Source organism: Oncorhynchus mykiss, chromosome 6, assembly GCF_013265735.2.
Source record: "Oncorhynchus mykiss isolate Arlee chromosome 6, USDA_OmykA_1.1, whole genome shotgun sequence".
Classification (NCBI taxonomy): Eukaryota; Metazoa; Chordata; class Actinopteri; order Salmoniformes; family Salmonidae; genus Oncorhynchus; species Oncorhynchus mykiss.
In genome coordinates this window covers 50,910,970-50,933,184 of record NC_048570.1, presented here as the reverse complement: position 1 = coordinate 50,933,184, position 22,215 = coordinate 50,910,970, and the positions used below count along the sequence as shown (strand labels likewise).

At 41.7% G+C, this 22,215-nt stretch overlaps 1 long non-coding RNA gene across 1 annotated transcript; it reads right to left on the bottom strand.

Annotated features, from left to right (window-relative positions):
• Positions 1–11,078: 11,078 nt before the first annotated feature.
• On the bottom strand, positions 11,079–21,488 carry LOC110526128. Its single transcript, XR_005052159.1, has 3 exons — positions 21,066–21,488; positions 12,545–12,711; positions 11,079–12,084 (listed from the first exon to the last, which is right to left on the bottom strand). It is a non-coding gene; the product is annotated as an uncharacterized LOC110526128 (long non-coding RNA).
• Between the last annotated feature and the right edge of the window lie 727 nt (positions 21,489–22,215).

The window sequence follows — 22,215 nt, the reverse complement described above, 5'->3', positions numbered from 1 at the left end:
TTTGACTATTTTCTGTAGAATAATAGGGAAGACATCAAAATTATGAAATAACACATGGAATCATGTAATAACCAAAAAGGTTAGATTCTTCAAAGAAGCTACCCTTTGCCTTGATGACAGCTTTGCACACTCTAGACATTCTCTCAGCCAGCTTCACTTGGAATGCTTTTCCAACATTCTTGAAGGAGTTCCCACATATGCTGAGCACTTGGCTGCTTTCCCTTCATTCTGCGGTCCAACTCATCCCAAACCATCTCAATTGGATTGAGGTCGGGTGATTGTGGAGACCAGGTCATCTAATGCAGCGCTCCATCACCCTCCTTTTTAGGGGCGGCAGATTGGTTAGTGTGTTGGACCCGTAACCGGAAGGTCAGTTCAGGGATTCGATCCAACAACAAGTTACAAATCTGTTGTTCTGCCCCTGAGCTGCTCCTCTCTGATTCAGAGGGGTTGGGTTAAATGTTGAAGACACATTTCAGTTGAATACATTCAGTTGGACAACTGACTAGGTATCTCCCTTTCCTTCATGATCACATAACCCTTACACAGCCACGCGGTGTGTTGGGTCGTTGACCTGTTGAAAAACAAATGATATTCCCACTTAGCGCAAACCAGATGGGCTGGCGTATCGCTGCAGAATGCTGTGGTTGCCATGCTGGTTAAGTGTGCCTTCCATTCTAAATAAATCACTGACAGTGTCACCAGCAAAGCACCATCACACCTCTCCCATGCTTCATGATGGGAACCACACATACATAGATCCGTTCACCTACTCTCCGTCAAACAAAGACATGGCGGTTAGAACAAAAAATCTCGGACTCATCAGACCAAAGAACAGATTTCCACCTGTCTAATGTAATTGCTTGTATTTCTTGGCCCAAGCAAGTCTTGTCTTCTTATTGATGTCCTTTGGTAGTGGTTTCTTTGCAGCAATTTGACCATGAAGGCCTGATTCACACAGTTTCCTCTGAACAGTTGATGTTGAGATGTCTGTTACTTGAACTCTTTCAAGCATTAATTTGGGCTGCAATCTGACTAATGAATTTACCCTCTGCAGCAGAGGTAACTGTGGGTCCTTTCCTGTGGTGGTCCTCATGGGAGACCGTTTCATCATAGCGCTTGATGGTTTTTGCGACTGCACTTGAATAATTTTTTTCCGCATTGACTGACCATGTCTTAAAATAATGATGGACTATCGTTTCTCTTTATTTGAGCTATTCTTGCCATAATATGGACTTGGGTATTTTACCAAATTGGGCTATCTTCTGTATACGACCCCTACCTTGTCACAACTCAACTGATTGACTCAAATGCGTTAAGATGGAAAGAAATTCCACAAATTTACTTTTTAACAAGGCACACCTGTTCATTGAAATGCATTCCAGGTGACTACCTCATGAAGCTGGTTAAGAGAATGCCAAGAGTCTGCAAAGCTGTCATCAAGGCAAAGGGTTGCTACTTTGAAGAATCTCAAATATAAAATACACTTTTTTTTTTTGCTAACTACATGATTCCGTGTGTTATTTCATAGTTTGTCTAAGCTATTGTTCTGCAATGCAGAAAATAGTTAAAATGTTAATGAGTAGCTGTGTCAACTTTTGACTGGTATGCATATATATATATTTGGTTTTATTTATTTCCTTTTGACCCAGAAACCCTGTGCAAAGATGATTTGTTTCTCTTAATTATTTTATGTTGTGTTATTGTGTTACTAATATTCCCTGTTGTGAATGCATATAAACCACCCTGTTTCCTCATAGAAAGGCCAGTGAAGTATTTGGTGTCCCTGAGAGAGAGAAAATGTCATTCCTTGATCCTGTATTTTCTGTATCAGAAAATGTTTACTTAGAATTCTTTAGTTGCAACTGTTAAATATTTTTTCTTGTGTAATTCATGCCATGCCTGACTTGATATGACATAGGGAACATTAAAGCACCAAATTCATGAAATATCATTTAAATTTGTTCTGTTTTTACTTACATGTATTTGCCAATTGGGACAATTTTATGCTTCAACAGTGCAAATACGACCTATGCAGATTGATCAATATGGTAGACACAAGTATAGGGACAAAGTGGAGGAGCGGGTCGAACACGAGGGCTTCTAACAATCTGGGATTACAAAAATAAAGCTGCCCTACCCGATGAGCTAAACACTTTTTTTGTCACACTTCAAACATAGCTAGTCTGAGCAACTGAGGACGAGGGCTACATGCTTATGGTCTCCATGGAGGACGTATGTATGTATATCGCATTCGGAAAGTATTTAGACCCCTTGACTTTTTCCACATTTTGTTACGTTACAGCCTTATTCTAAAATATATATTTTTTTAAATCCTCAATCTACACACACTGCCCCATAATGCAAAGTAAAAACAGGTTTTTAGAAAATGGTAATTTATAAAAACAAAAAAAACACCTTTTACGTAAGTATTCAGACACTTGACTCAGTACTTTGTTGTAGCACCTTTGGCAGCGATTAAAGCCTCAAGTCTTCTTGGGTAGGATGCTTCAAGCTTGGCACACCTGTATTTGGGGAATGTCTCCCATTCTCTGCAGATCCTCTCAAACTCTGTCAGATTGGATGGGGAGTGTCGCTGCACAGCTATTTTCAGGTCTCGTCATCAGGTTTGATCGGGTTCAAGTCCTGGCTCTGGCTGAGCCATTCAAGGACATTCAGAGACTTGTCCCGAAGCCACTCCTGCATTGTCTTGGCTGTGTGCTTAGGGTCGTTGTCCTGTTAGACTGGGGCGAAGGTTCACCTTCCGAGGTCCTGAGCGCGCTGGAGCAGGTTTTCATCCAAGATCTTTCTGTACTTTGCGCTGTTCATCTTTCCCTGGTCTAGAAGTCCCTGCTGCTGAAAAACATCCCCACAGCATGATGCTGCCACCACCATGCTTCACCGTAGGGATGGTGCCAGGTTTCCTCCAGATGTAAAACACATTTATCACACAAGTGATTATGACAAATAATATTTAACAATGGTAATGTTTTACAGTAATGAGAAATGACAAAATACATATGAATTATGTAATTTTCAAATTTATTTTCAGATTTTTCATCAGGGGCTCCTGACCGATTGTGCTATTGTGTTTTTTCCCACTTATTGTAACTTTTCTTTAGATAATGTTTCTTACGTTGTTTCCTATGACCGAACATAACTTCTTGACGTCAGAAAAGTGATCACTAACCTTCGATGAGGATTTCTACTTCAATTAGTCGGCGGTGAAGGAAATACTGCTCATCTTGGACTAGGCCCAAATCCCTGACACTAGAAAAAGGAAGAGGCAGAGTTATAGAGGCCTGCGTCTTCTACCTTTCTGTCTGAGGACTACACAGATGAGCTGGCTGACAGAGTCAGGAATCGAGTTCAAGAAGAGAGTGAGAGTATCCGTGACTGCATACAGTTACTACTCCTTGTGCAGGAGTGGAAACCTGGCATTGAGGAGGAAGAGGTTATTAAGTTGATCTTGAAGGGAAAAAAACAACCCTCTGCTAGCCTATCAACTCGGTCACCAATGTAGATGGACTGGTTAGACTGGGACAGCTGTTCGAGAATGATAGTGAATGTCATCAGCAATATGAACAGAGAAAGAAACAGACACCCAAACAAATACCCAAGCCATGCCATCGATCCCTCCGGTGTTCTGTTGGAGATGTAGCAAAGCGGGACATTCTCCAGCTACATGTCCAAATCAGCATCAAGTAAACTCATCCAGAAACCACAATCTGTACAGCAAGTCACAACAGGCTAACACACCTAACTCCCATCACAAGAACGGCCATTCTACTCCGGGTGCTCTGACCAGAGCTGAATCCCCAAGAGTCACTGCCTACACCCACCCATCGGCATCCCCTTCCTTTCAGCCAATACCGCACCAGCTGGTGTTACCCTTGTCCATAGGCCCTTGGACAGGAAGTGCCATCCTGGACACTGGATCATCCTACACGCTGCTCAATGAGAAGCTGTGAAAGGTCCACAATAGAACAGGAAGCCATGGACAATAGGTCCATTATATCTGGCTGACGGTGAGGCTAAAAGACCACTCGGATGGAGTGAGGTGGGAATCCGCCTGTGTAACCACTCCTATATGATTCCTTCTGTTATTGCTTTTCCTGTCGTGTTGGGAATTGACTTCATGTGGTTCAGTGGTGTCCAGATGGACATCGCACTACTGATGATTTCCACACAATCAGAGCGAGAAGCATTTCTTCCAAGCAGAAGCTATACAGTTACAAGATTGGGGTCCAAGTGTGGCAGTCTTCTCTGCCATTGCTCCGGTACAGTTAACGCCTGATAAGCACCGAACTCCTGAAGCATAAAACATTCCTGCTTTTTGGATTAAAGAATGCGCTTGCCACCTTCCAAATAGTCATGGAGACTACGTTAGGTGAGCTCAAAGGGAAGATCTGTTTCGCCTACCTGGAATATATACTGTTATTATCTATGCCCAGACCAGAGAAAAACACTTTCAAGATCTTCAGGCAGTGTTGGACAAGCTTAGAGAAGCTGGTCTGACATTGAACATGAAGAAGAGTAACTTCTGCCAAACCTCCCTGAAGCTCCTATGGTGACCTCTGACGGCATCCATGTAGATCCTGAAAAGACCAAGACTTCCTGTGCCAACCACCCTCAATGCCCTTCAACGGTTCCTTGGGATGACAGGATGGCACCATCGGTTTGTGTCAAACTACTCCCAGACTTGTTTACGTGTCGCTGTGCGTTTTGTTGCCAACCTTACTTTGCTGCCTGACAACTTTACGGTTTTACATTTTTAATTACCGTTTAAATTTTTAGTTTTCCCTCACTCAACTTTTTTCTTTTTCATTCAACTTTTTCACTCCGGACGCTTTATCTGGACATGGTTCGTCAGGACCTCCACCAGCCGAAGCTAAATAGTAACATTAACATGATGCCTTCTAATTGCAGTCGATGTAATCATAATATACAGGAGAACGATCTCCTTACGGCGAGGATAGCTGTGCTGCAAGCCCAGATTCAGACGCAATCGTTAGGCAAGGGTAATTTCAGTGCAGGAAAGGATGAAACAGCGTCTGTGCCACCAGTAAGTACAGATAGTAACGTTAGTACAAATCCACTCGCACGGTCCCCGCAGCCGGACAACTTTCTCATGGTTCTGGAGGGAAATGCTGTAGGAATGCTCAACCGGTGTCGCTCATTCAGCCGACAGAAACTTTCAACTGGTTTTCCCAATTAAGCAGCGAGTCGGAGTCTGAGGCCGAGCCTTCTCTGGTCCCTACTTCTCCCGTTACGGGGTCTGAGACGCCGAAGCTTCCCACCATAAGCTCTGACAAATTTAGAACCCTAGTCATTGGTGACTCCATTAGCCGCAGTATTAGACTTAAAACGAATCATCCAGAGATCTTACACTGTTTACCAGGGGGCAGGGCTACCGACGTTAAGGTTAATCTGAAGATGGTGCTGGCTAAAGCTAAATCTGGTGAGTGTAGAGAGTACAGAGATATTGTTATCCACCTCGGCACCAACGATGTTAGGATGAAACAGTCAGAGGTCACCAAGAGCAACATAGCTTCAGCGTGTAAATCAGCTAGAAATATGTGTCGGCATTGAGTAATTGTCTCTGGCCACCTCCCAGTTAGGGGGAGTGATGAGCTCTACAGCAGTCTCACAACTCAATCGCTGGTTGAAAACTATTTTCTACCCCTCCCAAAAGATAGAATTTATAGATAATTGGCCCTCTTTCTGGGACTCACCCACAAACAGGACCAAGCCTGGCCTGGAGTGACGGACTCCATTCTAGCTGGAGGGGTGCTCTCACCTTATCTACCAACATAGACAGGGCTCTAACTCCTCTAGCTCCACAATGAAATAGGGTGCAGGCCAGGCAGCAGACTGTTTGCCAGCCTGCCAGCTTAATGGAGTCTGCCAGTAGCACAGTCAGTGTAGTGAGCTCAGCTATCCCCATTGAGACCGTGTCTGTGCCTCGACCTAGGTTTGGCAAAACTAAACATGGCGATGTTCGCCTTAGCAATCTCACTAGGATAAAGACCTCCTCCATTCCTGCCATTATTGAAAGAGATTGTGATACCTCACATCTCAAAATAGGGCTACTTAATGTTAGATCCCTCACTTTAAAGGCAGTTATAGTCAATGAACTAATCACTGATCACAATCTTGATGTGATTGGTCTGACTGAAACATGGCTTAAGCCTGATGAATTTACTGTGTTAAATGAGGCCTCACCTCCTGGTTACACTAGTGACCATATCCCCCGTGCATCCCGCAAAGGTGGAGGTGTTGCTAACATTTACGCTAGCAAATTTCAATTTACAAAAAAAAATGACGTTTTCGTCTTTTGAGCTTCTAGTCATGAAATCTATGCAGCCTATTCAATCACTTTTTATAGCTACTGTTTACAGGCCTCCTGGGCCATATACAGCGTTCCTCACCGAGTTCCCTGAATTCCTATCGGACCTTGTAGTCATAGCAGATTATATTCTCATTTTTGGTGATTTTAATATTCACATGGAAAAGTTCACAGACCCACTCCAAAAGGCTTTCGGAGCCATCATCGACTCAGTGGGTTTTGTACGACATGTCTCTGGACCTACTCACTGTCACAGTCATACTCTGGACCTAGTTTTGTCCCGTGGAATAAATGTTGTGGATCTTAATGTTTTTCCTCATAATCCTGGACTATCGGACCACCATTTTATTACGTTTGCAATCACAACAAATAATCTGCTCAGACCCCAACCAAGGAGCATCAAAAGTCATGCTATAAATTCTCAGACAACCCAAAGATTCCTTGATGCCTTTCCAGACTCCCTCTGCCTCTACCCAAGGATGTCAGAGGACAAAAATCAGTTAACCACCTAACTGAGGAACTCAATTTAAACTTGCGTAATATCCTAGATGCAGTTGCACCCCTTGAAATTAAAAACATTTGTCAGAAGAAACTAGCTGCCTGGTATACAGAAAATACCCGAGCTCTGAAGCAAGCTTCCAGAAAATTGGAACGGAAATGGCGCCACACCAAACTGGAAGTCTTCCGACTAGCTTGGAAAGACAGTACCGTGCAGTATCGAAGAGCCCTCACTGCTGCTCGATCATCCTATTTTTCCAACTTAATTGAGGAAAGTAAGAACAATCCAGAAAAAACATGTTGATACCGTTGCAAAGCTAACTAAAAAGCAACATTCCCCAAGAGAAGATGTCTTTCACTTCAGCAGTAATAAATTCATGAACTTCTTTGAGGAAAAGATCATGATCATTAGAAAGCAAATTATGGACTCCTCTTTAAATCTGTGTATTCCTCCAAACCTCAGTTGTCCTGTGTCTGCACAACTCTGCCAGGACCTAGGATCAAGAGAGACGCTCACGTGTTTTAGTACTATATATCTTGACACAATGATGAAAAAAATCATGGCCTCTAAACCTTCAAGCTGCATACTGGACCCTATTCCAACTATCTGGCTTCTTCACCTCAGGGATCATCTGAGACCAGCCACACAGACAGCTGATGAAACTATGGGTTTGCTCAATTGAATCATTTCTGCACAAACTGTCAAACTGTGTATTCCTCCAAACCTCAGTTGTCCTGAGTCTGCACAACTCTGCCAGGACCTAGGATCAAGAGAGACACTCAAGTGTTTTAGTACTATATCTCTTGACACAATGATGAAAAAAATCATGGCCTCTAAACCTTCAAGCTGCATACTGGACCCTATTCCAACTAAACTACTGAAAGAGCTGCTTCCTGTGCTTGGCCCGCCTATGTTGAACATAATAAACGGCTCTCTATCCACCGGATGTGTACCAAACTCACTAAAAGTGGCAGTAATAAAGCTTGTCTTGAAAAAGCCAAACCTTGACCCAGAAAGTATAAAAAACTATCGGCCTATATCGAATCTTCCATTCCTCTCAAAACATTTAGAAAAAGCTGTTGTGCAGCAACTCACTGCCTTCCTGAAGACAAACAATGTATAAGAAGTGCTTCAGTCTGGTTTTAGACCCCATCATATCACTGAGACTGCACTTGTGAAGGTGGTAAATGACCTTTAAATGATGTCAGAATGAGGCTCTGCATCTGTCCTCGTGCTCCTAGACCTTAGAGCTGCTTTTGATACCATCGATCACCACATTCTTTTGGAGAGATTGGAAACCCAAATTGGTCTACACGGACAAGTTCTGGCCTGGTTTAGATCTTAACTGTCGGAAAGATTTCAGTTTGTTTCTGTGAATGGTTTGTCCTCTGACAAATCAACTGTAAATGTCGATGTTCCTCAAGGTTCCGTTTTAGGACCACTATTGTTTTCACTATATATTTTACCTCTTGGGGATCTTATTAGAAAACATAATGTTAACTTTCACTGCTATGCGGATGACACACAGCTGTACATTTAATTGAAACATGGTGAAGCCCCAAAATTGCCCTCGCTAGAAGCCTGTGTTTCTACTTTTAAACTCGGACAAAACAGAGATGCTTGTTCTAGGTCCCAAGAAACAAAGACATCTTCTGTTGAATCTGACAATTAATCTTGATGGTTGTACAGTCGTCTCTTGGTGCTAGCCTCCCTACACTGGCTTCCTGTTAAGGCAAGGGCTGATTTCAACGTTTTACTGCTAACCTACAAAGCATTTCATGGGCTTGCTCCTACCTATCTTTCCGATTTGGTCCTGCCCTACATACCTACACGTCACAAGACGCAGTCACAAGACGCAGGCCTCCTAATTGTCCCTAGAATTTCTAAGCAAACAGCTGGGGGCAGGACCAGGGCTTTCTTTTGTAAAGCTCCATTTTTATGGAATGGTCTGCCTACCCATGTGAGAGACGCAGACTCGGTCTCAACCGTTAAGTCTTTACTGAAGACTCATCTCTTCAGTGGGTCATATGATTGAATGTAGTCTGGCCCAGGAGTGTTATGGTGAACGGAAAGGCTCTGGAGCAACGAACCGCACTTGCTGTCTCTGCCAGCCTCACAACCACAGACCACATGTAACTATGCCAGCCCAGGACATTCACATCTGGCTTCTTCACCTACGGGATCATCTGAGACCAGCCACACAGACAGCTGATGAAACTATGGGTTTGCTCAATTGAATAATTTCTGCACAAACTGTCTGAATCCATCTTAGGGATGCTCATTCGCATGCTCGTCGTCCTCACCAAGGTCTGTACCTGACTGCAGTTCGGTGTCGTAACCAACTTCAGTGGGAAAATGATCACCTTTGATCTCCACTGGCACGCTGAAGAAGTGTGCTCTTCACAGATGAGGCCTGGTTTTAACTGTACCGGGTAGATGGCAGACAGTGTGTATGCAGTGCGCTAATATCAACAATGTGAATAGAGTGCGCCATGGTGGCTGTGGGGATATGTTGTGGGCAGGCATAAGATGGACAATGAACACAATTGCATTTTATTGATTTCAATTTTAATGTACAGAGATACCGTGACGAGATTCTGAGGCCCAATGTCGTGCCATTCAACTGCCGCCATCACCTCACATTTCAGCATGACAATGACCGTCCCCATGTTGCAGCGATCTGTACCCAATTCCTGGAAGCTGAAAATGTCCCAGTTATTCCATGGCCTTCATACTCATCAGACATGTCACCCATTAGCATGTTTGGGATGCTCTGCATCAATGTGTATGACTGCATGTTTCAGTTCTTGCCAATATCCAGCAATTTAGCACAGCCATTGAAAAGGAGTGGGACAACCTTCCACAGGACACACTCAACAGCCTGATCAACTCTATGCGAAGGAAATGTGCTGCATGGTGCTGCCAATAGATACTGACTGGTTTTCTGATCCACACCCCTACCCTTTTTAATAAAATTAATTTCAATTTATTGATTTCCTTATATGAACTTTAACTCAGTAAAATCTTAAATTGTTGCATGTTTGTTGCATTTATATTTTTATTCAGTGTAGTTAGGGGAAAGAGGTTAGTTAAGAGATGGCAGAGTTATTGATAAATGTGACTCGTTTCAGGATTCTAGGCATATTTTGCGCATTACTACTTCACAGGAGAGGCATATGAACTTTAAAAACTGTTTTAATCCAAATGCATTTTAGGGCTGAAATGCCTTCTGGAACATGTGAACTTTCATGTGCCTTAATAACAAACTTGTATGCCATCTGTAAATACAAATAAAATTACTCCTTAAATTACTAGCCTGAGATAATGGATGGGCTGGACATGCCGAGATATGAGTTCAGATTGGTCTGCCATGTAGCACGCTTCTGTCTATAACATGAGCTGGTCAGTATTTGTAGGTAATCCTATCTAATGCAGCTTTTTTTTAATTGATATCAAAGTGTTGATCTCCCCTTTCTGGAGGACCGAGGTTTGAAATCAGTGAAAGGCCCGGTGGAATTTGAATATGATAGCTAAGGAGATTGAGAAAATTCTGGCCTTTGATTGCAAATATGCCGAGGGAGACAAAAAGAACAGTCTTTGGATTACATCTTCAAACTAAGGGCAACCATGGCCTCCGTGACAGAGGGAGAAGTGTCTATCCATGATAAGGTAAGACAGTAGAGCTAGCTACATTTTCAGATATTACACATAATCTAATTTTATATCTAAATCTAACATCTAATTTTGTCAGAAAGTAGCTGGTAAATTCACTCTCACTATCTACTCCGATTTCAGAGCACTCTCATCTGAGTGTGCCAGAGCGCAGAATAACTGACACATTTGCGAACGCTCAATACCCGTTGAATATGGCCAGTCTAAGTAAATGTTGGCAAAAAAAGTGTAATTAAATTGTTGCCAGCAGCACAGTTAGTCATAACATAAAAACCAGCTCTGCTAGTCATAACATACTAACCAGCTCTGCTAGGCCGAGTAAAAAAGTCCAGGGTGCGCTCTGAACGCTCCGAGAGCGAAATGCTCTGAAATTACAAAAGGGCAATTTGACAAGCTCTAAGTTTATGAACGCCCAGGTCGCACTCTAGCACTCCAGATTGAATTTATGTCACGAGAATTATGTTCTCAATGTTCATCAACTGAACTTCAATTAAACTGCTCAGTCTGCAACCCAGAATTTGTAAGATTCTAGTTGAATGAAACAGACAGAGTCCCAGCTTATAATAGTCAGAAGGTTTATTCACGAGAGCGTTAAAAATCATACAATGCACATAGCCTTTTATACCTCACATTTGGTAATATAAATGCCCCTCTAACACTGTCAATGCTGTTTACAAGGTTTCTCCAACACATACCTTGCTTATCATATCCTGCAACATGTTACACAATCTACTGCAAGCCCAACGGTTTCTCCCCTTCCTGGGTGGGGAGACCTCCTTCCCTGTTATCAGTTTCACAGTTGTCACAATTGTCACAAGTTGTCTGCCACAGTCTCTTGTCTGGTAACAGTTCCTCTTTTTTATGCACATACAATCATGAATTCTAGTCTTATGATTCAAACACATTTTACTCCATTATACAGTGACAGGGTGGAATACTGTTAGTTATGGCCTTAACATGAATTGGAACGTATTAATCATTTAGTCATTATCTTACCATTACCTTAACCATGTTAATCCCCATAACAATGTACAAATACACCAGTAGTATAAACCAGCCTCTATTCTTGAAATCTTTGGTTGTTTAGTACATGGCCTCACATGTTAATCCTTAAAATGTTGAGCGGGGTTAAGGCTTAAGAGGGTGTGAACAATGCTGAATGGGTGTAGACAAATAAGAGCTCTCCAGTAGGTTTACCAAAACATTCAAGGGCCATTTTTTCAAAAGTGAGGTTAAGTTTATCAACTTTCAAAACTGAATTACTTTCCTATTGTTCCTCAACTCTAGTGTACGAAATTATGCTTAGAGTCCAGTCCTGGTCTTCCCGTGGCCACTAGAGTCGCCAACGACAATTCGTCACCTGGGTTGTGGGGAACCTCCCTGCAGTGGCTGACGTGAACCTAAGTAGACCTCTGCATCCTTCACCACTGTCTGTGTTGTCTGGAGCACCTGGAATGGACCAGTCCAGCGCTGTTGGTGCCTAGTCTTTCTGCGGTGGTCCTTGATGACCACCCAATCGCCTGGCTGAAGTTTGTGGAGTGGTCCAGCTAAAGCAGCTTTTACCCTGGGTAAAAATAGATTTCTGAACATTGTTAAGTGCAGGACAGTAACTTACCATTTGGTCTGTTACTAATGTGGGCGGACCAAGTAATTGGGCGTCACTCTAAAGCGGGAAGGTGGAATAAACGAGTCAGGAGTGGGTTTTCTTGATTGAACACAGTTCTCTATTGAGGGCATTTGGTCAACACAAACACTCCAACATAATCAATGAAAACCTTCCAAGGAAAAACATACATCTTCTCCAGATGAAACAGGAACGCGATAGGATTATCTTTAAACTACAACAAAAGTCACAGGATTGTCACCGTCTTAGTGGTTCTTCCTGGATAGCTCCTCTGTCTCGGTGGCCATCTTCCAGAGATAGTGTTCCCCTCCTCTCTCTACTGGTTCCATTCTCTCTCTTTTATAGGGGAAGGAGAATATGTCATTAGTACCGTCAGCTGTGCTCAATTGCCTCTGGTTACCTTGTCTCCCATGCCTTGTTGGGCTACTATCCGTGAGCCCAGCCTGCCCTCTGGTGGGCCTTCCACATACTTTCCCCCCCAGGACCTCACCGGAGGGTCTGGCTCCAGACGCACCATCTTGGTCCTGTCGGGACAGCGCGTCTGCATTCCCGTTCCTCGATCCGGCCCTGTGGATGACATGGAAAGAGAACGGTTGTAAAGACAAAAACCGTCTGGCTATTCTGTTGTTATTGTTTCTCTTACCAGCCATCCACGTGAGGGGCGCATGGTCAGTAACTAATGCCAACCTCCGACCCAGTAGGTAGTACCGGAGATAATTGTGGGCCCACTTGATGGCTAAGGCCTCTTTCTCTACGGTAGCATACCTCTGTTCCCGATCGCTGAGCTTCCTACTTATGAAGAGAATCGGCTTCTCTGCTTCGCCTTTACCCTGAGCTAGTACGGCCCCGAGCCCCGTATCCGATGCGTCGACCTGCACAATGAACTCTTGTGAGAAGTCCGGAGCCTGTAGAACGGGATCAGAACACAGGCCATCTTTTAGCAATTGAAAGGCCTCTTCTGTCTCGTCTTTCCACTCTACCTGGTTTGGCAGGTTTGGCACTGCTTATTTGACACAATGCTCGCTTAACCCAGAAGCCAGCCGCACCAATGTGTTGGAGGAAACACCGTACACCTGGTGACCGTGTCAGAGTGCAAGCGCCCTGCCCGCCACAGGAGTCGGCTAGAGCGCGATTGGACAACAACGTTTGGGCGGACAAACCCCCCCCTTAACCCGGACGATGCTGGGCCAATTGTACACTGCCTTACGCTGCCTTATGAGTCAGTCTGTGGCATAAAAATGCCTTTCTGTTTCCAACAACTGCGAGTAGTTGAGAAAATATTGTCGATAGGATCACAGTGTGATCTATCAATATCCTGCATGTCCCATGCATAGTACCAATCCCATGTTGAGACCGTGTCGGACAGCATCACGATATTACATTTCTCCGGGGGCAGTACAACACTGAGGCCCTTGTCTTTGCAAAGGATGTTAACTCTCTGGGATATGTGGGACAGTAGCGTCCCACTTGGCCAAAAGCCAGAGAAAATCCAGAGCGCCAAAATCAAATACATTCCTATAAAAATCAAACGCTCATGAAATCACACATGTAAGATACCAAATTAAAGCTACACGTGTTGTGAATCCAGCCAACATGACAGATTTCAAAAAGGCTTTTCGGTGAAAGCAAACAATGCTATTATCTGAGGATAGCACCTCCGTAAACAAAAGAAAGAAAACACATTTCAACCCTGCAGGCGCGACACAAAACGCAGAAATAAAAATATAAATCATGCCTTACCTTTGACAAACTTCTTCTGTTGGCACTCCAATATGTCCCATAAACATCACCAATGGTCCTTTTGTTTGATTAATTCCGTCCATATATATCCAAAATGTCCATTTATTTGGCATGTTTGATCCAGAAAAACACTGGTTCCAACTTGCGCAACGTGACTACAAAATATCTCAAAAGTTACCTGTAAACCTTGCCAAAACATTTCAAACTACTTTTGTAATACAACTTTAGTTGTACTTTTTAAAGTAAATAATCGATCAAATTGAAGACGGGATGATCTGTGTTCAATACAGGAAGAAAACAAACTGACGCCAGCTTTCTGGTCACGCGCCTCTATCAAATAGTACCTCGTTTTGAACAGGGATACTTCTTCATTACACAAAGGAAAAACCTCAACCAATTTCTAAAGACTGGTGACATCCAGTGGAAGCGGTAGGAACTGAAAGCAAGTCCCTTAGAAATCTGGATTCCCAATGAAACACCAAAAATCTGAATGGTTTGTCCTCGGGGTTTCGCCTGCTACATAAGTTCTGTTATACTCACAGACATGATTCAAACAGTTTCAGAGTGTTTTCTATCCAAATCTACTAATTATCTTCTGGGGATGAGTAGCAGGCAGTTGAATTTGGGCATGCTTTTCATCCAAAATTCCAAATGCTGCCCCCTATCTTAGAGAAGTTAACTTCATTGGGATAGGGGGCAGCATTGGGAAGTTTGGATGAAAAGCGTGCCCAGAGTAAATTGCCTGTTACTCAAGCCCAGAAGCTAGGATATGCATAGGTATGCATAGAAATACTATAGTTTCCAAACTGTTAAAATAATGTCTGTGAGTATAACAGAATTCATATGGCAGGCATAAACCTGAGAAAAATCCAACCAGGAAGTGGGAAATCTGAGGTTTGTAGTTTTTTTAAAGTGATTGCCTATCCAATATCCTGCGTCTATGGGGTCAGATTGCACTTCCTAAGGCTTCCAATAGATGTCAACAGTCTTTAGAAGTTGTTTCAGGCTTGTATTGTGAAAGGGGATCGAATAAGAGCTGTATCAAAAAGTGGTCAGGCTGAAAGCCTTTAGTTTAGTCTTGCGCGTGGCCGTGAGCGCAACGGTCGTTCCCTTTCCCAACGGAATTGTCCGGTTGGAATATTTTTGAAGATATATGATAAAAAATATCCTAAAGATTGATTCTATACATCGTTTGACATGTTTCTACGAACCTTAATGGAACTTTTTTTACTTTTCGTCTGGACTTTGTGCCCGCGTTTTGTGCATTTGGATTACTGGATAAACGCACAAACAAAAAGGAGGTGTGGCTGTATGGTTTTCTGTGGCTAGGCGCTGACCTAATATAAACGCATGGTGTGCTTTCGACGTAAAGCCTTTTTGAAATCGGACACTGTGGCTGAATTAACAAGAAGTTTATCTTTTATAATGGTGTATAATACTTGTATGTTTGAGGAATTTTAATTATGAGATTTCTGTTGTTTGAATTTGGCGCCCTGCAATTTCACTGGCTGTTGGCGAGGTGGGACGCTCACGTCCCGAACGATCCCAGAGAGGTTAAGTCCCAATTTGCAGAGAAGTTCTCTTCCCATGAAATTGACAGGGCACCATTTGGAGGCGATAAATTGGTGTGTGAAACACTTATTTTAACCAGCAGGATCATTGTGAGCAATTCATTCATTGTTCCTGAGGCCCCCACGGTGCTGACTGATTCATTTGACATAGGAGAGTCAGACATGGTTTTAGAATTTATGACAGACATTGCAGCCCCAGTATCAACTAGAAATTCAACAGACTCACCATTGATGAGGAGAAGAACCATTGGCTCCTCACGAGGGCTTGAAAAAAATCCTTAAATGCTGTCCAAGGGGGTCAACTCTCTACCTCATGTCCGTCAATATGTGGTCGTTTTCGGCGGTCGTCGTCACGTCCCCCCCCCCCCCCCCCCCCCACTGCCCCATGTTCGGTAGGTTTGCTTCGACATGTTCTGGCGAAATGCCCCTCCTGTCCACAGATATAGCAGGTCAAGCTATTACCTTGTGATGTCCGTTGTCCAGCCCATCCTTCAGCAGTCTCCTCTGCCTCCTCTTCCTCTACCCCTTCCTTTCCTCTCTGTCCACCATTTTGAGGTCCTCCCTGAGCCTGCCGCTGCTGGCCCTGTCCTTGATAGAAGGCCAGCTGTGCAGCTTGTAGTCTCACGCCCTCCTTTTCCATTCTCTGTTTCATCTTATCTTCTTGAGACAGTTGCTGCCTCTCAGCATGTTTACAGTGTTCAATGACCGTCTGTAGGGTTGTAGTTTCCCAGCTAATGCAGGTCGTCTTAACCTTACTAGGGTATGTGGGACGCTAGCGTCCCATCTGGCCAACATCCAGTGAAATTGCAGAGCACCAAATTCAAATCCAAAAATACTCATTATAAAAATTCAGAAAACATACAAGTATTTTACATAGGTTTAAAGATTAACTTCGGTGTTAGATTTCAAAAAGGCTTCACGGCGAAAGCATACCTTACGATTATTTTAGAACATCACCCAGCAGACAAATCATTACAAACAGTAACCAGCCAAGTAGAAGAGTTACACAAGTCAGAAATAGAGATACAATGAATCACTTACCTTTTTAATTTTTTTTATATTAGACGGTGGATCAGCTTAAGATTGCGGAAAGAATGTTGCTTCCAATGTAATTGTCTGCATCATTTCCAATCCCCCATATTTTTTTGGTAAATATATATATCCAAACACGCATGCATATATATACACATATGTACATACACATACCTATATAGACATACATACTTTTTAAAAGAATATACCTTTATTATTATTCCCCACAAACTCTACCGCCGATCCCCCAATTGAAGTAAACTAATAAACACTTCTGCTTCTACCTTCAATCCATACATCTTATACACATTCTACAGACAGTCTACTTTACAATAGTTCTCTCTTGTTTGTTCTTAGTCCTTCCTCTATTTCTGATGTCCATCCAGTTTGATTTCTATTTGTAACTATGCTATTTCACAAAAGTTCCGAACCTATATACATTTTACAGATCCCGTATGCTTTACATTGTTTATCTTGTTATTAGTCCCACCCTTCAGCTCCATTCAACCCCTCCCATCTGTCTCTCAACATCATCCATTTTGGATTTCTACTTGCCATATATTTTTCAACTGTGCTGTGATGCTTCACAAAATAATTGAACCTTCCTATTCTCATAGCTTCTACAGATTGTAAATTAAAAATAAACATTTTTGCTAAAATAATTATTATATTATTGATTGATTGATTGACTATGGCTTTTCAAATCACCCAGTATTGCTATCTGTAGTGTTAGTTCTAGGCAAATGTTGCAATTCTTCAGCCATTCCTGGACCTGTGACCAAAAATGAGCTACATATGGACAATACCAAAATAAATGATCTAATGACTCTGCCTCCTCACAACAGAATCTGCAGAGCTGGGAAGATTGTATCCCCCATATATATAACATTCTATTAGTTGCAAGAATTTTGAAGTTTTGAATCCGGCGTATCAATTCATAAACCATTCTGCCATGGAATGGGTACATCGAAAATCTCTTCCCAACTATTTTGCAATTTATATGGCACAGCTGTCAGTTTTTTGGTCCTTAAATGAAAATGGTATATTTTTTTATTTATCACACTTTTGTTTAACCATTTATGTTCTTTAATACAGGGACGACATACAAGTTCCTTACTTTTTTCCCCTTCTACTTGCCTCTTCCATTTTTGTGGTAATGCTGCAATTAATTGGTTGTAATTTTGGGTAGAGCAGACATTTCCATATGTCTGTGTTAGCTGCATGTGTGACATAACTCCACCTGTCCTATTTATGATATCATTCACTAAAAGTATTCCTTTTTAAAAAATGTCTTCGATAAATACAGTTTTTTTAATCAATTAGTATATTTTAATGTAACCACAATATTTGTTGTACTATTTGTTCCGTCCTTTCAGGTGGATTAAACTGAAATTGCAACCAACTTTCTAAGGCTTGTTTAAAAAAATAAAGATATTTTGGAGATTATTTCCTTTTCAAACAACCGAAATTGAGCAGGTGTAATCTGAATAAAGGGGAAAAGGCCCTTCCTGAATATAGGATGAGACATTCGTACCAATTTACTAGAGAACCAGTTTGGAACCAGTAAGTATAACTTTGTATGACTGATGCCTAGTGAGAAGTCTAATGCTTTAATATTTAATCATTTCTGCCCACCAAATTCATATTCGTTATATAAATAGGCCCTTTTAATTTGATCTGGTTTGCCGTTCCAAATAAAATGGAATATTTTTTGTTCATATAATTTAAAAAGCAGGTCACTAGGTGTAGGCAAAACCATAAGCAAATAGGTCAACTGTGATATAACTAAGGAGTTAATCAGGGTGATTAAGGTTCAAACGCAGTCACAACAGGCAGACAAAAAATCCTAATTGTATCCGTAACATGTAACATAGAAACATGTCAAACGATGTTTATATTCAAATCTCAGGTTGTTTTAAGCCTAAATAATCGATAATATTTCAACTGGACAATAACGTCGTCAATATAAAAGGTAAACAAGAAAGGCACTCTCGGTCGCACGCATGAAAAAGCTCTGTGACACTGCAGGGTCCACTCATTCAGACTGCTCTTATTCCCTCATTTTTCAGAATACAAGCCTGAAACAATTTCTAAAGACAGTTGACATCTAGTGGAAGGCATAGGAACTGCCTTCCATGGATATTGTAATGTAATGGCATTGAATAGAAAACTACAGTCGCAAAAAAAATCCTGCTTCCTGAATGGATTTTTCTCAGGTTTTTGCCTGCCAAATCAGTTCTGTTATACTCACATACACTATTTTAACAATTATATGCATATATGCATATATTATATGCATATCCTATCTTCTGGGCCTGAGTAGAAGGCAATTTAATTTGGGCACGCTTTTCATCCAAAATTCAGAATGCTGCCCCCTACCCTAGAGAAGTTAGTCCAGCCGCTTTGTCAGATTTCAAAAAGGCTTAATGGCGAAAGCATGAGGACAGCGCCCTGCTTACAAAAGCATACAACATTTTACAACCAAGTAAAGGAATTACAAAAGTCAGAAATAGCAATAAAATGAATCACTTACCTTTGAAGATCTTCATATGGTTGCAGTCACAAGAGTCCCAGCTACACAATAAATGTTAGTTTTGTTCGATAAAGTCACTCTTTATATCCCAAAAACTCAGTCAAAACATGCAGACGAATACATCCTAATAGTACCAGTAAAGTTTGTCGAAACATGTCAAACAATGTTTATAATTCATCCTCAGGTTGTCAATTGTTGATAGTATTTCAACCGGACAATTGCATATTCAATAGAAATGATAAACAACGAAGGGCGCACACTCGGTCATGTGCAAAACCAGCACTGCATGATTCTACAGTCCACTGAGAGAAAGGTCTCATTCTTCTTCATTTTTCAGAAAACAAGCCTGAAACAATGTCTAAAGACTGTTGACATCTAGTGGAAGCCATAGGAACTGCAATCTGGGTCCTAACCAATTAGATACTCTATAAGCATTCAATGACTACAGCCTTCCACTTTTTCCAATGGCTTTCATACTTATTATGAGGCAAAGTCCTCCCAGATTGCAGTTCCTGGGGCTTCCACTAGATGTCAACAGAAAGAGTTTCAGGCTGGTTTTTGGAAAAATAAGCTAGAAGTTGTAGTTTTTCTAAGTGGCTCCCATTTTTGCTGTAGTGTTTCCAAGCGCGTGGGTGAACGTGCGTTCTTTGTTATTTATCTCCGGTAATGAACATACTATTCTCCGTCTTAAATTTTGTTTATTTACGTATTAGGGTACCTGAGGTTTGATTATAAACATTGTTTGACTTGTTTGGATAAGTTTATTGTGATTCATTTTGTATGCATTTTGAAGAAGAGAAATTGGTGGATTATCGAATGAAGCACACCAGCTAAACTGAGTTTTTATGGATATAAAGAAGGACTTTATCGAACAAAAGGACCATTTGTGATGTAACTGGGACCTTTTGGAGTGCCAACAGAAGAAGATCTTCAAAGGTAAGGCATTTATTATATCGCTATTTCTGACTTTCTCGTTCTCGTTACCAGGCACTTGCCTGGTTGAAAAATGTTTTTCATGTGTTTGTATGCGGGGCGCTGTCCTCAGATAATCGCATGGTGTGCTTTCGCCGTAAAGCCTTTTTGAAATCCGACACAGCGTCTGGATTAACAAGAAGTAACTCTTTATTTTGATGTATAATACTTGTATTTTCATGAATGTTAAATATTTATATTTCTTTAATTTGAAATTCGCACTCTGCAATTTCACTGGATGTTGGCCAGGTGGGACCCCACCGTCCTACCTGCCCATAAGAAGTTCAATTACTCTATGTAATTTAACATGTTGTACCCAGATGGTAGTTGATCCTACACAAATTGTCATACTTTTTGTACAAGTTGTCACGTTCTGACCTTAGTTCTTTTGTTTTGTCTTTGTTTTAGTATGGCATGAGTTGGGTGGGTTGTCTATGTTCATTTTTCTATGTGGTGTTTTTGTGTTTGGCCTGGTATGGTTCTCAATCAGAGGCAGGTGTCGTTAGTTGTCTCTGATTGAGAATCATACTTGGGTAGCCTTTTCCCACCTGTGTGGTGTGGGTGATTGTTTTCTGTCTTTGTGTATGACACCAGACAGGACTGTTTTGTTTAGTTCGTTCTCATTATTTAGTTTTTGTGTTCATGATAATAAATTATCAATATGGACACTTACCAAGCTGCACATTGGTCCTCCTCTTCTTCCACCACAGTCAAATCCCAATTATAATCAACTGTTTAATTGATTCCTTATTTTCTACAATAAAAAATGTTTTAACCATCAGGAATATTTCTTATTTCTACCTCAGGACCCTGTCCTGGAATCACATAGCTCGTGCATTTACATCTAACGATCGTAACCCATGGCATATTACTTCAGGACCTTGTCCTGGAATACTTTCATCAGGATCCTGTCCTGGTATCTCTATAGTACCACAGGATCTTATCATGGAATCGCTTTCAACAGGACTGTCCTGGTATCTCTAACACACATGACCTGTTTCCAGAACAAGATTTTCTTAAAGTTAACAGAACTTTCCCCAATTGGAGGTTGTGTTTAAGAAAATCAGTCTCACCCATAACTCTGTATTTTCGGGATGGCGCCTCACTCCCTGCCGGGTCCGAGGCAGTTTCCTTCTGCTCCTCTCAATCGGAGTGTAGGCTCCCTGAGCCACGTCTTACCTAGCCTCTATGCACAGTTAACGTTGGTGTCCCTGGGAACGATCAGCAAGCGGAATTAGACATCTCATCCTTGTCTCCAAGAATTGTTGTGGAAATTCTAACCCAAATGAAGAGAGACTGTAGATTCTTAAAACATCAACTTTATTATAAGACTTTTAAATCTGAAGCGGTAAACAAATCACTCAATGGTGCAGAGTTAGGAGCCCAACAAACGGAGTTGGGTTTCAGCTTTTATAGAAAAGTACAACCTCTGTCTACGTGGCAGTTAGCAGATGTGTGAAGACATGGGTGGAGGAATAGAGTGCAGACAAGTGATGTTTTGTTACTATTTTCTGCTGATATTTAGGTGCTGCTGCTCCAGCTAGTTTCTGTTCTCTTGCATATCTCCACACAGCTGTGCCCTTGGTGGATACCAAAATAACAGGATGTATCACTTACTGTGGTCACCCCCAAACGGCCCTTTGCCACATGACTAAGTTACTCAAAGACAGTTTGTATCAGTAGAAAAAACACTATCATATAACAATAGACAGTACTCTAAGTAACAAAATGCATGGCATGTCTAATTTGTAACTTTACACCACAGTATCCATAACATGATGTAGCTACCACTATGCTTGAATATAAGGAGAGTGGTACTCAGTAATGTGTTGTGTTGGATTTGCCCCAAACATAAAACTTTGTATTCAGGACAAAAAGTGAATTGTTGCAAACAGGATGCATGTTTCAGAATATTTGTTTTCTGTACAAACTTCCTTTTTTTCACTCTGTCAATTAGGTTAGTATATTGTGGATTCACTACAATGTTGTTGAGCCATCCTCAGTTTTCTATTACAACCATTAAACTCTGGAACCTTAACAGTTACAGAAGGATGTCTGTATCTTTGTGGTGACTGGGTGTATTGATACACCATCCAAAGTGTAATTAATAACTTTATCATGCTCAAAGGGATATTCAATGTCTGCTTTTTTGTGTTTTACCCATCTGCCAATAGGTGCCCTTCTTTGCAAGGCATTGGAAAACCTCCCTGGTCTGTGGTTGAA